This window comes from Symphalangus syndactylus, chromosome 15 (assembly GCF_028878055.3).
Source record: "Symphalangus syndactylus isolate Jambi chromosome 15, NHGRI_mSymSyn1-v2.1_pri, whole genome shotgun sequence".
NCBI lineage: Eukaryota > Metazoa > Chordata > Mammalia > Primates > Hylobatidae > Symphalangus > Symphalangus syndactylus.
The window spans coordinates 81,341,705-81,363,877 of record NC_072437.2 but is presented as its reverse complement, the minus strand read 5'-3'; the positions used below and the strand labels follow the sequence as shown (position 1 = coordinate 81,363,877).

The following is a 22,173-nucleotide window of genomic DNA, read 5'->3' as shown; positions in this document are numbered from 1 at the left end:
GCTGAGTGCAGTGGCTCATGCCTATAATCCCAGCACTTTTGGAGGCCGAGGTAGGTGGATCACTTGAGGTCAGGAGTTCGAGACCAGCCTGACCAATATGGTGAAACACCATCTCTACTAAAAATACAAAATCAGCCGGGCATGGTGGCACACAGCTGTAATCCCAGTTACTTGGGAGGCTGAGCCAGGAGAATCGCTTGTACCCGGGAGGTGGAGGTTGCAGTGAGCTGAGATCGAGCCATTGCACTTCAGCTTGGGCAATAAAAGCAAAACTCCATCTCAAAAAAAAAAAAAAAAGAAGAAGAAGAATGCTGGGAAGAATATTTACACGGAAATAATAATAATAATATAACCAACAAATATTGACCTAACAAAAGTGATCTATGTTGAGAAAATGTAAGAGAACTGAATTATGCTCCATAGTAGACAACATCTAAAGCTGAAAATCAAGAAATAAAATTATATTATTGAGAAATATTAAATTAAATACCAGAAGAATGCTAAAAGACTTGAAAAGGTTGCTTCTTGAAATGAGGTTTAGGAGTAAAGGACTACTTTTTTCATTTAAAGGTTTATAGTGCTATTTGATTATTTAAATTATGTACATATGTAACTTTGACCAAAAAATATATATAAAAAATTAGAGAGTGTGCTAGTTACAACTTAGTGGTACAAAATTGTAAAGAAGAGTTTACTTAGAACTGATTGTAAAATGTATATGATAATGCAAACTATCTAAAATCACCAAAATAAGCTACAAATGCTTTTATAAAGCTTTGTAATTGAGTCAGTGTGATACTGGCATTAAGATAGATAAATATGGCATAAGATGAAGTAGGATGGAGAAAAGGACCCAGTTATATACAGTCATCTGATAGACAACAAAAACATCACTTCATTTAGGGAGAAAAGACTGGAATTTTCAATAAATGTTGCTGAGAAACAGAAAAGAGAGTAATATGTTTAAAAACTTGGAATAAGACCCAAGCAGTGTAAGAAAAGCACTATTTTTAAAACAAAAAATTAATAAATTAAATTTCATAAAAATTAAGAACTTCTATTAATGAAAAGATACATAAGAGGGTGAAAAGGCAAGCCACAGACTGAAAAGAAAGATAGTTGCAATATCTGACAAAGGGCTTATATTTAGAATATATGAAGAACTCCTACAAATTAATAATAAGAAGTAAATCCAAGTTGAATAATTGGCAAAAGACTTGAGTAAGAACTTTGCAAAAGTGGATATCCAAATGAACAATAATTATACAGGAAAAATGCACAATTTTATTACCCATTGGGCAAATACAAACTAAAACCAGAATGGTTACTACTCTACACTCACTGTAATGACTAAATTTAAAAGACAAGTACTAGCAAAAGTTGCTGAAGATATGGAGCAACTGGAATCCTCATATGTTGCTATAAAATTTAAATTGTAAAACTGCTTTGGAAAAATGTTTGGCAACATCTATGTGCCTATCCTGTGACACAGCATGTCCACTTCTTGGTAAAGACACAAGAGAAATAGATGTGTATAACCACCAAAGGACATATAAAAGAATGTTCATAGCAAATTTATTCATTAAAGCAAAAATACTGGAAACAACCCAAATGATTATCAGCAATAAAATGGATAAACTATGGTATTTCATACAATAAAATATATGAATACTAATTTTAAAAACCCACTGTTATTACATGAAACAATATAGACTCTCACGGATATATGTTGGGTAAAAAAAGCTGGACGCAAATGTTGTGCATATAGTGCAATTCCATTTATATGAGATTTACAGGCAAAACTTACATTTAGTGACAAATCAGAATGATTGCCTCTAAGGACAGGGATATTGACTGGGAAGGAGCAAAAGGAAGCCTTCTAAGGTACTGGAAATATTTTGTATCTTGAACTGGTTTGTGGATCCACGGGTCTATGCATAAATAAAAATTCAACAAGCTGTACAATTAAGATTCATGCACTCTCCTATATATATGTTATACCTCTATATAAAAGAAAAGTTCATTTGGGGGACATATCGTCATCTACTTTATGCCCCTTCGCCTTACTCTAGGCCTCATATCACCATTACCTTTGATTTCCAGTACTCCTAGTAAGGCCTGTTTTTTCTTGGATTTCAAACTGAGAGCAGGTTCCCAATTGTTCAGCCCCATGATTTTTCTAGTGTCACATTATACCTCTTCACATACCCCCTGCCAGAAACCATCTTTTGCTTAATCATCTCATAAGTATATACCATGCCAGACACTCTAGCCTTCCATCAGCAATAAGTAAAATGCACGCTCTCAGGAAAAGTGCACAAACTATTTTAAAAATTCCAATGCTATCAACTTATTGCACATTCTAAGTTTGCTAAAATCCCCATTCCTACTCCAATTCCCTAAAAAGGAGCAAAGGAAGAAAAGAGAAAAAAAAGAAAGAAAAGATGGTTCTCTAAATTTCTAATTTTTTTTTCTGGTGGCACAAATTCATTTTCTTTATCTTATAATTCTTATATGTTTCTGCCTCTCCCTTTGCTTTACACTTTTCTTATTCTTTCTTTTCTCTCTACCTATATCTGTTGTATTTTAATAAGACATATAAAGAATGACATATCCTTAAATGACTTTTTAATTAATAGATTTTTTTCAGAGCAGTTTAGATTTACAAAAAAATTAAGCAGAAAGTACAGAGAGTTTCCATATACCCTCTCTCCAACCTACCCTCCCTTATTCCCAGTTTTCTGATTATTAACATCTTGCATTTGTGTGGTACAATTAATGAAGCAATATTGATACATTATTGTCAACTAAAGTCTATAGTTTAAGATTCACTATTTGTGTTGTACAGTTCTTTGAGTTTTGACAAATGCATGATATCATCTACCATTACAATTTTATACAAAATAGTGTCCCTGCCCTAAAAATCCCCTAAAAATCCCTCCTCTCCCCTTCTCCATCCCCCATCAAACCCATGACAACCTCTGATCTTTTTACTCTCTATAATTTTGTCTTTTCCAGAATGTCGTATAGTTGGAATCATATAGTATATATCCTTTTAGATTGGTTTATTTTACTTGCAATATGATCTAGGTTTCCTTCATGTCTTTTTGAGACTTGATAGCTGATTTATTTTTATCATTGAATGATAGCTTATTACATGAATATGCCATCGTTTGTTTATCCATTTCCCCATTGAACAACACATTGGTTGCCTTCAGTTTGGGTAATTATGAATAAAGCTATGTAGAGTAGGAGAAAAAAGTTTTCTTTGCCTTCTTAGGTTCAATGAAAAAGGCTTGCAAATTAAATGAACGAAGGACTGATTAATAGGAGATATGGTTCACTTTGCATGCACAAAGGAGCTTCACCCAAAATACGTGAAAACCCAAAGAGGTGGTTAGACCCAGTACTTATATACCACTTTAACAAAGGGTGATAAAGTGTGGAGAAGTGACAAAACAAAGGAAAGCAATTTGAGTTTCTAGGGACATTCAATTACAGAAAGGTAAATATATGGGGGAAACTAATGGAAGATAAGTGTTATTTTAGTAAGGTTTGCTTATGCAGACACATCTCATGCCAGCTTTCTGTCTCTTGTGATGAGAGTTGTTTACCGCCTCCTGGCATGGGAGAGCAGAGGGAGGATGCCTTCACAAAGGGAAATTTATGCCATGCTTTAGGCAGAAAGAGAGATGTCAGAGAATTCCTCATATAATTGCCTTGAGCCCAAAATAATACTTATGCCAAAGTGGCATATTTTGGGCTGACATAGTCTGATCCCCTTTGGCTACTATAAACATTTGTGTGCAGGTTTTTGTGTGAAAATAAGTTTTCTATTCATTTTAGCAGATACCTGGGAATACAATTGGTAAATCATATGGTAGGACTATGTTTTCCTTTGTGATAGAATAACTTTTTAAGCATTCTAAATATAAAGAAATGAGATACTTCTTCAGAATAGGACATTAGAAATAGATTTCCTTCTGTTGCTACTCCAGTCCTGCTCAATAATGAGTCTGATAATTGTTTAGGTATTAACATTTTATCCTCTACATTTCTTCTCTTGAAGAAAACTCTGAATTACTTGGCATAACAAATCTGAATGAAGTAAATAATATGGATGGGCAAGGTGGCTCACGCCTGTAATCCCAACACTTTGGGAGGCCAAGGTGGGTGGATCACCTGAGGTCAGGAGTTCAAGACCAGCCTAGCCAACATGGTGAAACCCCATCTCTACTAAAAATATACAAAAATTAGCTAGGCATGGTGGTGCACACCCAAAACTCCAGCTACCTGGGAGGCTGAGGCTGGAGAATCGCTTGAACCCAGGAGGCAGAGGTTGTAGTGAACTGAGATCGTGCCACTGCATTCCAGCCTGGGTGACTACAGAGCAAGTCTCCATCTCAATAATGATAGTAATATATGGGTGGTGAGAAAGAGAACCCAATGTCTTCAACAAAATTCCATAGGAAGAGTCCCTATCTTACACCTAATAACTTCCACAGAACACCACTGATTCTTGAAAATCTTTTCTATAATTCAATAACTTTTAAATAACTTCACTGTTCAATAATTCACGTGGAAGTCCTATTAGGGGAGATTTCCTGGTCTCCTGAGCGGGGGTGCCTATCCACTGGTGTTGCCCTAGTGAAGTGGGGAGGGAAAATGTAATGTGATATTCAAGTACTTTTAATCAAAAGAGAAAAATAAACTTTTGTTAAATTTTTCCCATCTGCCAAGCTCTCTTCTGTGTCTTTTGCATATGTCATCTAATCAATTCCTCCCTTCAATGCTACTATGCTGTAACAATTATCACTGTTTTACTTTCATGGGAAACAGACTATGGGAGGTTAAGTAATTGCTGCAAGGAGCTAAAGAGTAGCAGGTCTCATATTCGAACTTATCTCATTTCAAATCTCATTAAACCAAGTAAAAGATAGGGACTCTTCCTATGGAATTTTGTTGAAGACACTGGGTTCTCTTCCTCACCACCCATGTATTTACTCCTTAATGCTCTTTAATGTATTACCCTCTCTGGGTATTTGCATTTTAAATAAGGGTGCCAGAAAATAATACAAAGGAACTGGCGTCCGGTTGAATTTTATCAATCCTGTGGTTCACTCCCCTTAACCTGCTCCAGAAAATACCAGATTTCATCTAACTAATTCGTCTGAGGATTGTCCACGGAATTCATACTCTTTAAACAACAAAGGAATGTGAGATCATTATTCCTACAAGGACTTCAGAGTTCAAATGAAAGGAACACGGTGTTGACAGTGCTTGGAGCCTTAGGAAAATGAGACTGCGTGTTTCATGAATGAGAGTATAAAAATCATTTTTTGTGGAAATACATTTATCGTTGGATGTCTTAGCCTTACCTACTACAGGGAGTACCCAGTCAAAATTAAATGACTTCACACCAAGCAAAAGTGCTGAGATTTGCTGATCAGGACTAGGATATGTCAGATACTTTAGAGCTAGCTCTGTGCTTTTAGTATCAAAATAAGTGATTTCTCTCTCTTGTCTCTCTAGATGACTACTGGGGGACTAACCGCTGTTTAAATGCACCAGTATTATGACCTTCTGCCAGTCATAGGAACATTGCTATTGCCCCAAGATAATTTACCCTCCCAAGTCTCAAGGTTACATTTCCATCATGGAGCCAGTATTTTCCATTCCTCAGGTGAGTCTTATTTGTCCAAGTACTTTGTAGTATGGTGCTTGTGTACAATGGTATTGAATATTTACTGGCAAATGCTATAGCCTTATTGTAAAACTGGAAATTAAATATGCAAGTTATTTCTTTACAATGTGATTACTGCCATGATGGTTTAATAATTTGCATTTTGCAATTTGCTATACAACAAGAACAATGTGGTAGTATTAAAAATAATTACAAGAGACCCTGAAATTCTTAAGAGATACACCCTGAGACATGTACAAATTCCCCAAATCACAGATACCATTATAGCACAGAATTTCTCCCATAAAGTTCAGTCAAGTATTACTAAAAGCTTTTAATTAACCCCTTAAGACCTTTAGAATTCTATAAATAGAGGGCTAGACTCATTTATAAGGCTAATAATACAAATTCTGTCTGGAAAACTTATTGAAACCATTTGTGAATTAGCTTTCTTTATTTCCTTATAGAGCACGTGGTAAAAGGATTCATAGCATGGATCCAAGCCACTGCCAATGTGGCATTCCCACTCCATAATTTATCCCAAACTCCTGTTTTTCTGTATATCATCTGTTTCTTTGGTTTTTTTTTAACTTTTTCTTCACTTCTATGCCAACACAATTTGCTAATTGGTTTTAGTTTAGTTTTTGTTTTTGTGTTTGTTCCTTTGTTTAGCAGAGACATTTTCCGTAAGATACAGAGGTTTTCTTGTTTCACAAAAGGCATGCAGATGGAAAGATGAGCTAAGAACCATAAAGTCAGGCTGAGATGAGGATGCTTGTCACTGGATAGGCTATACCCCTGATAAATTACTCACTCCTGCAAACCAGCCTCTTCTCAGTATGTAGGATTTCAATGTGCACCTTGGCAAAATTCAAACTGTTACATTATGTGGACCACTGGAATTACTTGGTAATAGTCAAAACTGTACATGTTAATTCTCTGGATGCCTAAGGTCTTGCAATGATTTTTTAAGATTCTAATATAATCTGTAAACGTATAGTCTGTTTGAGAGAGGGAGGGAGGGAGACTAAATTAGTTAGCCCCATTGTGAGTAAGAAGCTGGGTTATTTGCTTTATGCTTTAGAGACATGACATCATTTAATTCTCCTGGTAACTTTATGAGGCAGGTATATTATTCCTACTTTTACAAGAAATTAAACTCAGAGAAGATTTAAACTTCTCCAATATTACTCAACTAATAATTGGCTGGGAAGCAATTCAAAGTCAGGTCTATCTGACCCAGTGATGTTATTTTCACTGGAACCTTGCTACATAAAATGTCCTCAGACCACAGCCTCATTGTTACCTGAGAGACTGCTGAAAATGCAGAATCTCTGAGAAATGTAAACTAGCTTATAATTACAGATATTGAGGTCTATCAGATCTCATTGTGGCCTAGGAAAGAATGGAAAGCAGAGAAACTGAGACAAAGAGAGACTGAAGGGGTTAAAAAAGTTGAATTCACTACCTAATTAAAAAGGTAATCTAGCTCTCTAATCTGTTCTTTTTCTCTGGAAACTTTGTACACTGTCCTTCGGTAGCTTTAGATCCTCTGCTTCCAACTATGCTCCTCTTTTCTTTCCCTACTAGTGGTACTGCTCCTTGCTCAGGCCTAACCTAGGGGTCATCTTTAATTATTCTCTTTTCATTGTCCTACATTGTAATGCATCACAAATCCTTTTGGATTCACCTCCAAAATAAATACCAAAAGTCAACCACCTGTCGCCATCACAACCCATCTCTTTCCTGGGGTGGGACTATTATATAGTCTCATAACAATATATATAATAACTATAATGATTGTCTCTGATTCTACTCTTCAAACTCCTGTAAGTCATTTAGTACTCCTGTAAGTCAAAGTGGTATATTTAATAACTTCTAGTAACTCCTTATTGCATTTAGAATAAAGTTCAAATTCCATGATCTGGCCACTGTTTCCATCAGCCTCATTCTCATTTGTCATGCCTGAGTTACACTGACCTTTCTTTTTCTGGAACATGTTAAGCTCATTGTCACCTCAGGGCCTTCATATTTCTGTCTGGAATGGTACATGCTACTCCCCCAGATCTTTCTGTGATCTTTCTCATCATTCACATCTCAGCTCCTTAGAGGAGACTTATCTGATCATCATAACTAGAGTAGCCTCGCCTTGTATCTGATCTTCTATTTCATTTTGTTATTTTATATATTTTTATAGTACTGTTGCAGGTGGATGCCCAGGGAACCAGAGAGTGAGTAGTGGTTTTGCATGGAAGAAGTTATTAGAGGTGCTCTTGATCAACACCTGAAAAAGGGAAGGAAAATAAGAATGCTGGGAAAAGGGAGAAATTAGGCTACAACTGCAGTCTCAACAAAGACCTCAGCCAGCCCCACAGGGAGTTCTGAAGCTAGAATGGCTTTTTAGAATATACCAAGTTTCAAAATGAGGAGACAAGTCTTTATACTCCCAACATTGAATGCTAGCTGCCCCAAGAAGGCACAGCAGCTCTTAAGTTGAGACAATTTCCAAAGACCCCTGAAAGCTAAAACTGTCTGTTTGCAACACTCTCAACCTCTTGAGGAGTAAGATTTTTGGTACTGAATAGGAATATGGGCAGCATCTCACCAGAGTCCACCCTTTGAATCCACTTCTTTGTATAAATTCTGGAGGCAGCTTAGTTAGGATGCTGGGGCATCTGATTCTCAATGAAACTTATTGAGGTTCAGTGGAATAAAATACATCTCTGGCCACTGCAGTCAGTCTTGGGATCACATTCTCCCTCCTCTACTCTCCATTCTATATGCTCCCTAAACTCACCTAGAAACTCCACGGGTTTATTTGTCTTGCCTGGTAACATGAACCAGACGCTTATCCTGTGGGGTCTGAGCTCTCAGTCACCATGTCCTTCTCTGATTATGGCTTTTGCACTTGTCTACTATTGTCAAACTTGGGCAAAGGAATAACAAGAGGCACCTAAATAGATAATGTGGGTGCCATACGTATTCTTCCCTGTCTCCATTGTATAATAGTAGCCCAATGTCCTAATGATGCCAGGAAGCATCCCCTTCCTGCCTGTCAGTCCCTTAGCACAAAGATCTCAAAGTGCCCAAGAGTCAGCTTCAGCTTATAGTTTCGTAAGATTCCTGCTGTGTCCTCTGGTGAAAGCATTTCCTCTCTGGGAACCAGGACCACTAAACCCACAGAACCCAGAGATGCCAGGAAAGGAAGACACATCCCGCAAGCAGGTAACTGGGAGAGATGAAGGACCATTCATGCCTCTGCCCCTTAATTCCAGGACCCATGTATTCTATCTAGTGGGGATGTAGCACTGCATTAAATTCATTGATTACTAGTAAGCACCGCACCCTAGGTAATGACACCCATCCCCACAAAGTATAATCTCAAAGCTCCTGCTTCAGCTGTTCTTTGAACATACCTTTGCTCTGCTAATCCAGCAGCTTCTGGTGGTGCAGTATATGAGAGGATTGGTGGACTTCTTAGTCATGTGCCCACTACTGCATCCCTTTTCCTTGAAAGTGGATTCCTAACTCTGATGCCAGTATCAGTCATTCCATGCTCACAGACAAACACTGCATAGGTCCTCAAGTAGTAGTGCTGGTTGAAGCTCTGTAGAAAGGAAAGACAAACTTTTACATATATTCCCCAAGTATATTTCTATTTCTATCAAAATAAGCCACTACTCTTTCCAGGGTGGAAAATGTCTAATATGTTTAACTTGCCACCAAGTGACTGGCTGGCATCCTGGAGGGTTGGTGCTGTACTGGAGACTCGGCATTGGTCCCTGCTGCTGGCCATGCTGATTTCTGTTGGGCTCATGCATAGTACTAATCTCTACCACCAGTGATGGTGTCTTTACTCCTAGCTAGGCAGCAGGTCATCCAGCCCCTAAATGCTAAATCAGTGTCTGTTTCCTTGATATTCTGCTAGTACTAACTGCTGCAGGTCAGGACTCCCAAGAAGTAGACTGAAGTAAAGATTAATAAGTAGAAAGTTTGTTAGGGAGTCCTCTTGGTCCTCACTGATGGAAAGGATAGAAACAGGATTATTAGGCAGAGGGAGAAGTAGGGTTGTGATGTGGTCCCAACAAGGACCAGAGCTAATCCTACCAAAAGATGGAATCGACCTTCAGAGTTGTCCTGAGCTGGGTTAAGGGGGTCCAGTTATTGGAAATGACTATCCTATAGGTAGGAAACATGACCTTTGGCAGGATAACTCTCTTCAGGTAAGGCAATTCCCAAAGAAAAGTATGTCACCCAGGGTTCTCCAAGGAAACAGAGTCAATAGGATGGATGGATAGATAGATAGATAGATAGATAGATAGATAGATAGATAGAGGATTTATTATGAAAATTGGCTCACATGATTATTGAAGCTGAGAAGTTTCATGATAGGTCATTTGCAAGCTGGAGAACCAGGGAAGCTGGTTCTCTCAAAGACCAGAGAACCTGAAGTTCTAATGTCCAAGGGCAGGAGAAGACAAGTTTCCCTGCTCCAGAAGAAAGAGCAAATTCAGCTTTCCTCTGCCTTTTTGTTCTATCCAGGCCTTCAGTGGATTGGATGGTGCCACACACACTGGGTGAGGAAAGATCTTCCTACTCAGTCTATTGATTCAAATGCCAATCTCCTCCTGAAACAGCTCTACAGACATACCCGGAAATAAAGCTTTACCAGCTGTCTAGGTATTCTTTAATCCAGTCAAGTTGACCCATCAAGTTAACCATCACAGGGTCTGAGAGGTGAAGGCTGTCTACAGATAGCATTCCTAGTGACCGGGAAAATAAGAACATCATACCTGAAGGGGTGTCTGGGAAGGTTATGGTAGAGCTCATTACAAGTATGTGTCATTATGTGAAATTATTTTACTTAATTTTTTCTCTCATTTATTAAATATCTACGCTAAGTAAAACTAGACACCATGAGGGCTAATAACTTATCTATTTGGCATGTGGTAGGTAGATTCTCAACAAATATTGTTGAATTTTGAATGAGTAAATTAAAACTGATTATAACTCCTATCAAAATAACCAAAGATAATTTATAGAATGTTATTTGAGGGTACAATTTCACTGATAGATTGGAGGGATTTTTGTGTGTTTTTTGTTGCTCTCTTCTTTCTTCCTTCCCTCCTGTTTGTCTTTTTCTAGTTCAAAGCCAGAATATAAAGGTCTATAGAAGTCATAACCAGATACCTCAAAATCATTCATTTTTTGGATGCCATCAAAAGAATTGTAGATATTTGGAGGAAGGAAAGAAGGAAGGAAGGAAGGAAGAGTGGGAGGGAGGGAGGGAGGGGAGAGAGAGAAAGAAAGAGAGAGAGAAATGCAGGCAGGCAGGAAAGAAAGAAAAGAAAGAAAGAAAAAGAAAGAAAGAAAAAAAAAAGAAAGAAAAAGAAAGAAAGAAAGAAAGAAAGAAAGAAAGAAAGAAAGAAAGAAAGAAAGAAAGAAAGAGAAAGAAAGAGAAGAAAATAAAAGAAAACAGCCTTAGAAATTAGTTTGCCCAGCCCTGGAAGAATTCATATTTAGGAGTAACGGCATGAGGAAAAATAAATTGAACTGGAGTATTTGGGTGTGTGTTTATGTGGCATAAACCTGGGAGAGTTGGTTGCTCCCAGGAGCTGCTATGGTGAAGCCGAGACCACATCCCTTGCATATTGAAGCCATAATAGTTTCAAGAGACATCACCTTTGTGAGGCAAGGGCTGGAAAAATGCTGTTGTTATAAAAGCACATTTTGGGGTAAATTCTTTCTTCAGCTTGGGGCAAAGTTGCAAGGGTGAACTGGAAACACTTTTAGGTCCACTACAAGTTTAAAATGTGATGAAGGAGTGAAAAAAATATCAGAGTTTGGTGACTGGAATTTCTGGAGCAGTTCAGATGGTAAAGTTATGGCTCCAAGCACCAAAGGGTTATTCTATTAAACTTCAGGAAACGTCTGGGCCTCCAGTGATATTTTACTCCAACTTCAATTCACATTTTAAAGAAAACTAAGAAAAAAAATTAAGCTATTTTTAAATTATGTACATTTACCAATTAGATGAAAAACTAGATGCCAACTTGTTACAAAAGCCAAGTGGAACTGCAGTTTTTATCTGCAGTTACCTAAAGAAAACCACATATAAATTTGGTTAATATTTTATATTCATAACTGTTCACCTATATATCTATGTACATTTACATATGTAGACAAATAAAGATATATCAGATGCCAGCTGACTTCCGGATAGTGATTTGTAATATTCTTTTGAAGATAATACCTTCGAAACCATCTTTTTTTTTTTTTTTTTGCTAGGATGTCTAGCCAAAACACACTTACTTTTCATAATAGCATGAAATATGTGAAGAATAAGAAAAAATACCTATGAAAACAGCTAGTGCCAAAATCAAACTGAAAATTCAAGGAATGCCAAAGTCTGAAAGGGCGTTATGTGTGCATACTGGTGAGCTGAAGTGGTCAGCCAGATTCACCAAACAGCTCTCAGTTCACTTGCAAGGTCCATTATAGGATTTTCTCATCTGCCCTATTCATTCTTCTTTAGCTTCTGCATGAACCTAAATAAATACATTCTTTACCCAGAAGGGTGTGTCCACCCTGTGGTGTGGGTCTGGTGATTGGCTTCAGGAAGGAGCTAAGTATTGAAATTGGCTGTGGACACCATGGTCTACATTGCCGTTGAGCCACAGTCTTGTTTGCTTAGGGAGAGGAACAGGCTGCAAGGAGGAGGCACCTTCTTCCTCCACTGCTGAATTTCAGTGAGCAGAATCTATCAACAAAGTCAGGACACTGTAAGGCCTGACAGGCCCCGGGCCTCTTCTGGGCTGAGGCCAGATGGGATTTGAGCCTGATGCAGAACTTGTTACATTTAATATTAAAGAAACATGAAGCAACAGCATGACCCAGGGAGGCGTAGAATTTATGGCCAGGCAGCCCTCTCTTTCCTGCCCTGCTGTCTGATGCTACTCAGAAATAAAGGCATCTTCTTTATCAGATAACTATATAAACAATACATAATAGGTGCTAGTTACACATTTTACTACCATAATTCACAAAAAGAAAATGCCACAGCTTATAAATTGTGTGTGAATTTCGAATTTCATTTTGTCCTTAAAATGATTTCCCTTCCCTAAAACTTGAAAGCCAGTACATTCAGCTGCCTATATAAATTAGCTCAACAGTTTGGGGTATGCCCAGAGAGCAGGCTTAACTTCAGTACCAGGCTTGCCAGATTCAAGGGTTCACGACAGAGCCTGGCCTGTTTCTGGTTTTATCTAGTTGTGTACTGGTGGGAAAACATTTCGCAGTGGTATCTTAGTCAGTATTACTCCTCCTAGGTTTCTCTGTGTCCTCTCAATTTATTTCACTGACAAAAAGCATGTTTTTAATCTGTCTGCATCACTGAACTGACTGAGAAAATGGAGAGCACAAAATAGATTCTATTCCTTGTGAATTATTAAAGCAAGTTGTCAGCAACTATAAATCCTGCTAACAGATGACAGCCTCAGAAACAGAGAATACAATCTGTACAGCCTAGTGGAACAAAAGAAAGAGAATCACTTCTTGAATGGAAAATTGAAGAAATTCCTATTTAAATTTAGAATATGAATTTCAAGGCCATCCTGACAATCAACCCAAATCCAAATTAACCAATAAGTCCTTTTAAGCCATGGTTGGATAAAGTTTCACACCATTTTGTTGTTGTTGTTCTTGTCTTTCCTTAACATCTTGTCTGGTTGAGAGCAGAGTCAGCCAGAGTGATTTAAATGATGTTTCAGAGGAAAAGTTTGTGGGAATTAATATAGATACCATTTAAAGCCTTTGTAAAAAGGTGTAAAAATTGTATATAAAATAAACAAATGTATGACTTTAACCACTAAATGAAACTAAAATAAAGGAGACTGAGTTCATGTGAGTTCCATTCTCCCTTTTGCCAATTCTAATTCATTGTCTATTCATTTGGCAAGTGTTTGCTGGAGTCACACAATAATTTATTTCCTCTCTGTTCTTTTTGCAGCAAATACACTTGGGAAGGTATTTAGAACTTCCTGGCCGGCAAAAGAATATGAAAAAAAAATGTCTTTACTTTGGTGTTAACCAAAATTTTTCTATTTCACCAGTTTGGGAGTTTATTTTTATCCATCCTACATTAGTAAATGCCAGGGAGTAGCTAAATATTAATAATGTTGTTTTTCTTTTTCAAGAAACACCATGAGCGCCACAGACTCTGATTCAAAATGAACTCATAGCCTAACATCAACGAGACACAGAGCACCAGATGTCAGGTCCAAAGCTGCCCTGCCTGGGGTGTGAAGGGCCCCTCCCCTCTCTGAGCCTCAGTGGCTCCACATTCATATGACCTGAAGAGTAAATGCCTCCTGAAGTTTTGTACTTGAAGCACCTCACTCACCCACCCTGGTCCAGTCCCTGCCTCAATGTTACTACTTTATTCTGTCTCTTCACAGTGTAAGATGGGTGAAAATTTTAACCACGCACCTTGCCTCCAAGATTAATCACACTCCCAAAGCCCAGCAATACATGCTTTCTACATGAGCTGCCTCAAGTTGGGGTTAAAGAAGCATTGCTGCACCAAGAGTGTTCAGAAATTGCATTGAGGGCAGTGTCTGAATGCTGACACTGGACTGTTTTGCTCAACAGTGATCGCTCCTTTGATTCTTGTCTTGTGCTTTGGCCCTAATTTTTGCTAACTGTGACTTCTGGCTTTAGTTCCTCTTGGGTTTCTGCCTCCTGGCTTCCGCCTTGTCTCAGCAGCAGAACTTCCAACTCTGACCGTTAGCCGTGTCCTTGATCTGGTTTGTCGTGTGGATTCCCTTTGGGTTTCCTGCCCTCTTTTCCCCGCAGTCCTGGGCTAAGGTCTGGAGGCCATTTCAAAATCCATGATGGTCACTGTGAGTGTGTCCTGGAAGCGAGAGAGGAGGCCAGAAAAACTTGTTTTCTAATGTTCTTTTCCTACCATATAAAACAGATTTTAAAAAACATATTTTGCTCTTCTGGAATGCATAGGTGTGTTACAAAAATTAACATCTGTGAAGCCTGTGTAGATTAATGTGAAAAGCATTTGTGTAGAAGATTGCCAAGCTATTGCCTTGGCAACAACTTCACAATAGAAAAAACCTCTAACATCAGCTGTAATTACAAAGTAAGGCAGCTGCTTTTGTTTTTATCAACACAGCAACTCTGTACTTCCAGGTGCCAGTTATCCCCTTCAAATTAGCTATTGTGATAAATTATCAGTTATTTCATCTATTTAAGCAGTAAACCTCTGTCCAAAAAATTGTTTGGAATGACCTTTTGATATTTCCTTTATGACTGGTAGCAGGCACATTAAAAAAAAAATCCTTAATGGTAAAAAGTCTTTGTCCTACCAAATGTGGGGGGAAATTTAGCCATAATCTAGGAACTATTGGAAAGAGACAGAGACAGAGACAGTGACAGGAATGGATAGATAGATAGATTAGATAGATAGATAGATAGATAGATAGATAGATAGATAGATAATAGACAGATAGACAGACTGATAGAGATTATGTCTATCACTATTAGACCTGGCTCTAAAGTAGTAAGGTAGATGTGTGCACATACATGCATGCACGTGGGGCAAAGGGGAGGCAGGTGTATGTGTGAGGGAGTGAGAGAAAGAATATCCTAGGCATTCCAATTTGTTGGTGGAGTGTGATTTTATTTCTCACCAAACAAAGGAAGCAAATCTAACAGGCTGTACATGCTACAACTTCCACTCTTGTCAGGAAAATTTCTCAGTTTCAGTCTTGATTGGAAGCAGAAATTTTTTGAAACACAGACGATTTGTCAGCTGGAAGGCAGAAGGTCTCTTGGGACACACCACAAGAATGTCTTTCCTCCATCCAGGAGTCACACAGTCTTGTCATCATCTCTGCTGCTGCAAACCAGCCAACATGGTTAGATGTACAGACTTGTGAACACTTTCAATTGGATTTTTGAGAAAAAGGTTACTCTCCAAACTGCTCAATTTGTTCCTAAGCTTCAAGCTCTCTCTCCCTTCCCCATCCAAAACACTTCCTTCTTTTTCTGCTTCCACTAGTCTTTATTTCATTATTCTCTCCCTCAGACTCTCTGCCTCTATAAAGATAAGCAATTATTTTAAGCTTCAAACAAGATGCTGCCCCTCGGGGGGCCTTCAAATGCAGTAAGTCTGGGAGAAGATGGAGGATTTGCAGATCAACAGCTCCCTGGTCGATACTCTGGGATACTTTGCAGTTAAGACCAAGGGACTGATGCTTATAGTTTTACTACCTACAGAAAAGTGTGCAAGTAAAGAGAAACCAAAGCCTCTCCCCTTCTCTTGAGGAATCTGGTTGCTGTTTTCCTTCCCGTTGGCAGACAATTCAATTTTCAGGTGCCCACAAAGAGATAGAAACATTCTTGCTTTATGAAGTCTGGTATTTCTTAACTCATACTGTGTATGATTCCTGACCAACATTAACAATGGACTGAATTCCCTGGGATTATAATATTCCCTGAATCCCAGGGAATCTGCCTGTCTGATTCTGGTGAGGACCACCTGATGCTAAATCAGGACAAAGGCATTCAACCTGTGTTATTGCTCCAAATTCTCCATGGTGCTGTTCAACTTCTCAGTCTGTAACTGGCATACCTACCTTCCCAATTTGCCAGGACTGGCGATTTGCCACATTTCAGAAACTACTTTTGTGTATGCCAGATTATACTGAGGTTCCATGTTCATGGGGTTTTTAAAATCTCTTTTAATCCCTTTGATTGATAGATCACTAAAATATTTCAGGGTGGAGTTGTTGGGTCTGTTTTCCTGTTGCCTAAATTCAATTCAGTTTAATTTATATATGGAATTATTACTACAGATAAATATAATCTTTAGTAAGAATTCCATAATTCCATATTTAAAGCTGCATGGGGGAGCATACAAATTTAAGGCATAGTTTACATTCTAATTGGGTAGATAATTCAAGCACAAAGAGAAACATAATATAGGACAGAGTAAGGTGTTGTGTCCTAACACATAGAAAGTTATTCATTTACTACTATTCTGTCATGTGTTGGCCATCAGGAATGGGATACTTATGAGAAAAAAAGATGAACAACACAAAGAAGGAAAAGGGCTCTATCAAACAGTTCTTACCAAAGATATGACTAACACTGAATTCTGAGAGGGGCCTGTGCTCCTCTAGCTATACCAGAACCCTCTAAATAGTGTTAAATCAATCTGTTTTCAGGGTATAAGGGTGGAAAGCTATTACATTATTTTTGTAATGGTGAAATTCAAAGGATAGAAGAGACCTCACAGACCACTTGAGCCAACCTTCCAGAAGAGGCTGAATTCCCTCTTTCAACAGAAATCTCCCTGTATCAGGGAGAGCCCTTCCACTAAACAAACCCAGAAGTGATTCATTCACCTCCTATTGACTCAGCAGTCCATTCCCTCTTCAGACAACTCTGTTCAACTTTATTACACTAAGAGGAAATCTGTTCCCCTGAAATCTATACCAGATGGACATCTAAACCCTTCCAAGAAAGCCCTTGGATGTTTGAAAACAGGTGTTGTGACCCACCACCCATCTTGTTGCCTGTCTCATCTCACCACATTTTTCTCTTCTACAGCTAAATTCCCTCAATGGATATCCAATTTCCTCAATGGACAGCCCCCCCCCACAATTATTTTATTTTGTTAGAATGTAAAAATAATAAATGGCTATTGTAGAAAACATATAAAAATATAAAGAAACAACCCTACAAGTGTGTGATCTAGTTGGAAAGATAAATGTGTGATAAAGATACTATAAAAGCACAAAGGAAACTGTACGTGGCATAGCCCAGAGGTAGGAAAGTGCATGATGTTTAGAAAACTGGAGGATCTCAATTTGGGAAATGATCTGTATGAGAGAGGGGTAAAAGATGAAACTAGTGATCTAGATGGGCAGAAACCAAATCACAAAGGACTCTATGTATTAAGACGTTTTATTTTTCTCCTAAAAGTTGTAGGGATACATACCATTAATGTGTTTAAGGAAAGGAGGGATAAGATAAAATGTTTGTTTCTGAAAGGTCATTCTGCTGGCAGAGTGAAGAAGGAATTGAAAGGCGCAAGCTAGGATCAAGAAGAGATCAACTGGGAGGTTATTGCAGAGAAAGAAGTGATGAAAAACAGACTGGCAGCAATGCGGGAGTGGGAGAGAGGCATGGAAAAAATAGGTGATAGAGTCATTATGATTGGTGCTCAATTGAAATTTAGAAGTGAAAGGGTCTGGGAACTGAGTGCATGGCAATTTGAGGAACTGAAAGACTCAGTGTGGCCAGAACAGAGTTCATTTCAGAGAAGTGGTAAGAAATGAGAGTAGAGGTATGATTGGGCCTGGTATAGGCCCTTGAAAGAGCGGTAAAGAAGTTAGAACTTCATACCCAGGACAATACGAAGGCTTTGAAGAATAATCATCAGAAGAGTGTCCTAAGTAAGAGTTCCATTTTCAAAAAACATTCAGGTTTCAATGTGAACAATGAATTTTAGGGGAGGGGGTAAGATAGGAGGTAGAGATAAGAGTATTGCAATAATCCATCCACATGAGACAACATGGTAGCCTGGATGAGAATAGTAGGACTGGAGAGTGGTGGATTAGAAATACTTAGAATGAACTCCAACAGGACTTAGTTATTGATATGATTATAACATTATAACATAATACCTCAAGTCTAGTACACATCTACTATGTGCCTTGCACTGTGCTCAGCAGTTGGTAGGGTGAGGTCAGAGAGTAAGAAGCCATGGATAATTCTTAGGATTTTTCTTTGGTCAATACGGGTGGCGAGGGCAGGTTGAAGAGAAAGATAAGAGGTTCTAGTTGATGCAGGAATATCAGTGAACAGTGGAACATACATGTCTAAAGTTCTGGAGAGAGATTGGGCTAGACTTGGGAATTATTAGCATAAATGTGGCAATTAAATAGATGAGAGCAGATGAGCTTCCTGGGAGAATGTGCAGGGGAAGAAGGGATCGTGGTCTAGAGTAAAACACTAAAGAACAGAGGAAGTCGGTGACTTCTCCTGTTGACCCAGAATTGGTACTTAAGCCTGTAGCTGACAACTACTGGTTCTAAGTGCCTAACATTCTAAACATAAGTATCAATAATCTGTGCTAAATGTTCCTTCTAGGACTTACTAAGAATTTCAGACTTGCCCTTACAATAATCATCCCTTGAGTAGATTTACCATGAAGCTAATGAAACTTAACCTTTAGGGTCTCTCACTTGCACAGGCTGTTTCTAGTATCTCAATAATATATTTACAAGTCATGTGTTTTTATAAAGTTTGAAAAAGTAAAATGCTTTAAATGCAACCATTAAGACTATTCCAACTTCTCTCCATCACACTTTCCTAGAAATATTTTGTATAACAGGTTTTTGAGTTCTTCTAAGAGAATGTTGAGTTGGGGACTCATTTAGTTTGGGTTTAGTGGGGTATTTTATGTAGTTCATAGTCACTTCCATGTATAGTTAAGTTATTGCTAGCTGCACTGGTATAGGAGAAATATTCATAAAATGCTCACCACACCAATTCATTCAGAATTGTGACAAAATAATGCATGGCCAGAGGACATATAGTGATATGAACATTGCACTTGGCACTGGAAATACACAAGTAGCAAAGAAAAACAATATGAAATGTTTGGAACTAGAGGTTAGTCCTTTAGAAAATTCTTCCAAATCTTACAAATCATATATGAAACTAATTTGATCAAGGTTTTCCCAAATTTGACAAAAATCCTAAAAATGTATCTAACTATTCCTATAATGAGTTGCGAAACAGTTTATCCTTTGAAGAATCAAAGGGTAAAAGAATACACGTCAAAATTATATTAAAGAAATTAATTTAAGGTTGAGCACAGTGGCTCACACCTGTAATCCCAGCACTTTGGGAGGCCGAGGCAGATGGATCATTTGAAGTCAGGAGTTCAAAAGCCTGGACAACATGGTGAAATCCTGTCGCTACTAAAAATACAAAAATTAGCCAGGCAGTAGTGGTGCGTACCTGTAATCCCAGCTACTCAGAAGGCTGAGGCAGGAGAATCGCTTGAGCCTGGGAGGCAGAGGTTGCAGTGAGCCGAGATCACACCACTGTACTCCAGTCTGGGTGACAGAGTGAGACCCTGTCTCAAAAAACAAAGAAAAAAAAGAAAAAAGAAATTAACTTAAAGACATGTCTTTTTCCAAATTTCTTGTAGTGATTGTCAAGTTTCCAAAATGTGTAATTTAGTATGATCATTAATAAAAAATAAATAGAAAAAGCATAGAGGTATTTATTTATTTATTGTATTATTTTTGTAGAGAAGGTGTCTTGCTATGTTGCCCAGGCTGGTCTCAAACTCCTGGCCTCAAGTTATCCCCCGCCTCAGCCTCCCAAAGTGCTGAGATTATAGGCATGAGCCACTGCACCTGGTAAAAAGCATAGATTTAAACTCAACAATCACTAATTATATTAAATGTAATTGATCTAAACACACCAAATAAAAAGCAGAGATTTGTCAGATTGGATAACATCAAAAAATAACTACATGCTATCTATAAGAAACCCACTTTAAATTTAAAAAGCAGATGGGTTAAAAGTGAAAGACTGAAAAAAGATATTCCATGCTAACACTCATTAAAAGAAATCTAGAATAGTTTTATTAATATCAGATAAAGTGCATTTCAAAGGAAAGAATAAGCTGGAATAAAAAGGGTCATTTTTAATGATAAAGGAAGCAATTCATTAAGAAGACATGACAATTCTAAATGTTTTTGCACCTATTATCAGAGAGCTTCAAAATACATGAAGCAAAAACTGATAATACTGGAAAAAGAAATAAATAAATGCACTGTGAAAATTGAAGATTTCAACACCCTTCTGTCAATAATTGAAAGTGGATGAAAAATCATGAAATACATAGAAGACTCAAACAGCACTATCAACAAACCTGACCTAACTAATCTTTTAGAAGACTCCATCCAACATTCACAGAATACAGGTGGTCCCTGACTTAACAATGGTATGAGTTACAGTTTTTCAACTTTAAGATGATGCAAAAGCCATATACATTCAGTAGAAACTCTACTTCGAATTTTGAATTTTTATGTTTTCTCAGGCTAGTGATATGTGGTACTATACTCTCTCAATACTGGGCAGCAGCAGCAAGCCAAAGCTCCCAGTCAGTCACAAGATCACAAGAATAAACAATCAATACTCTACAGCATACTCTGTTGCCAGATGATTTTCCCAACTGTGGTCATATGTAAGTGTCTTGAGAGCATTTAAGACAGGTTAGGTGAATTAAATGCATTTTCAACTTAATATATTTTTAACTTACAATAGGTCTATTGGGACGTAAAGCCATCATAAGTTAAGGAGGAACATCTGCACACATTTTTTTTTTAACAAATGCACATGGAACATTTACCAGGTATATTCATTTCCTGAGGGCCACCATAACAAAATACCATAAACTAGGTGACTTTAAAACAACATAAATTTGTTATCTTCTAGTTCTAAAGGCTAGAAGTCTAAAATCAAGGTACTGGCAAGGTTGGTTTCTTCTGGAGGCCCTGAGGGAAAATCTGCTTCATGCCCTCTCTCCTAGCTTTTGGTGGTTACCAGCAATCCTTAGTGTTCCTTGCTTTGTAGGTGTGTCACTACAATCTCTTCCTCTGCCATCACATGGCATTCTTGCTGTATGTGTCTGTGTCCAAATTTCTCTCTTCTCATAAGAACAACAGTCATTGGATTAGGGTCCACCCTAATCCAGTATGACCTGATCTTAACTTGACTACATCTGCATCCGCAAAGACCTTATTTCCAAGTAACGTCACATTGACAGGTATGAGGGGTTAGGACTTAAACATATATTTTGAGGGAACACAATTTAACCTGCAAGACCATACATTTAAAAGGATTGAAATAACACATATTCTCTGACCACAGTGAAATTAAATTTAAAAATCAATAACAAAAATGCATTTAGAAAATCTCCAAATATTTGGAAACTAGACAACACTTCTAAATATCCCATAGGTCAAAGAACAAACCATGAGTGAAATTAGAAATTGAGCTGAATGAAAATAAACACTTCTGATGGGCTACAGCGTGGTGTTTGCCTTATTGAACATGATTCAAACAGTTGGCTATGTTTGATTGGCTAAAACTCAGTAATTCTCATAAGTGTAGGCTACGGTCTGTTTACACCTCCACTTGTTACAGTACGCAGTGAACAGAGAAACCTTTAGAATGAACTTAAAATATGTAAGGAGTCAGCTTTAGGCTAAACTTGATTTAACAACACAATATATTAAAATCTGTTGGATCCAGCTAAGGAGTTTTAGGGACATCAGAGGTTTAAGAGCTAATAGAATAAGATGCTTGTATTTGGAAAGCAGAAGGAAATGAATGATTTAAGTTTGCACCTTAAGAAACTATTAATAGAGAAAGAAGAGAAAAGCCCA

At 37.9% G+C, this 22,173-nt stretch overlaps 1 protein-coding gene across 10 annotated transcripts in view; it reads right to left on the bottom strand.

Annotated features, from left to right (window-relative positions):
- The window catches only part of LACC1 (laccase domain containing 1), a 168,444-nt gene that overhangs the window by 97,780 nt on the left and 48,491 nt on the right, over positions 1-22,173 (bottom strand). For 9 of the 10 annotated variants that reach the window (XR_010116020.1, XR_010116021.1, XR_010116019.1 and 6 more), the window contains exons 7-8: positions 14,171-14,594; positions 9,100-9,290 (exon numbers count right to left, since the gene is read on the bottom strand). The gene's annotated coding sequence lies outside the window, so the exon portion shown is untranslated. The remainder of the gene's footprint in view (positions 1-9,099; positions 9,291-14,170; positions 14,595-22,173) is intronic. The other variant, XR_010116022.1, reaches the window with a different exon arrangement.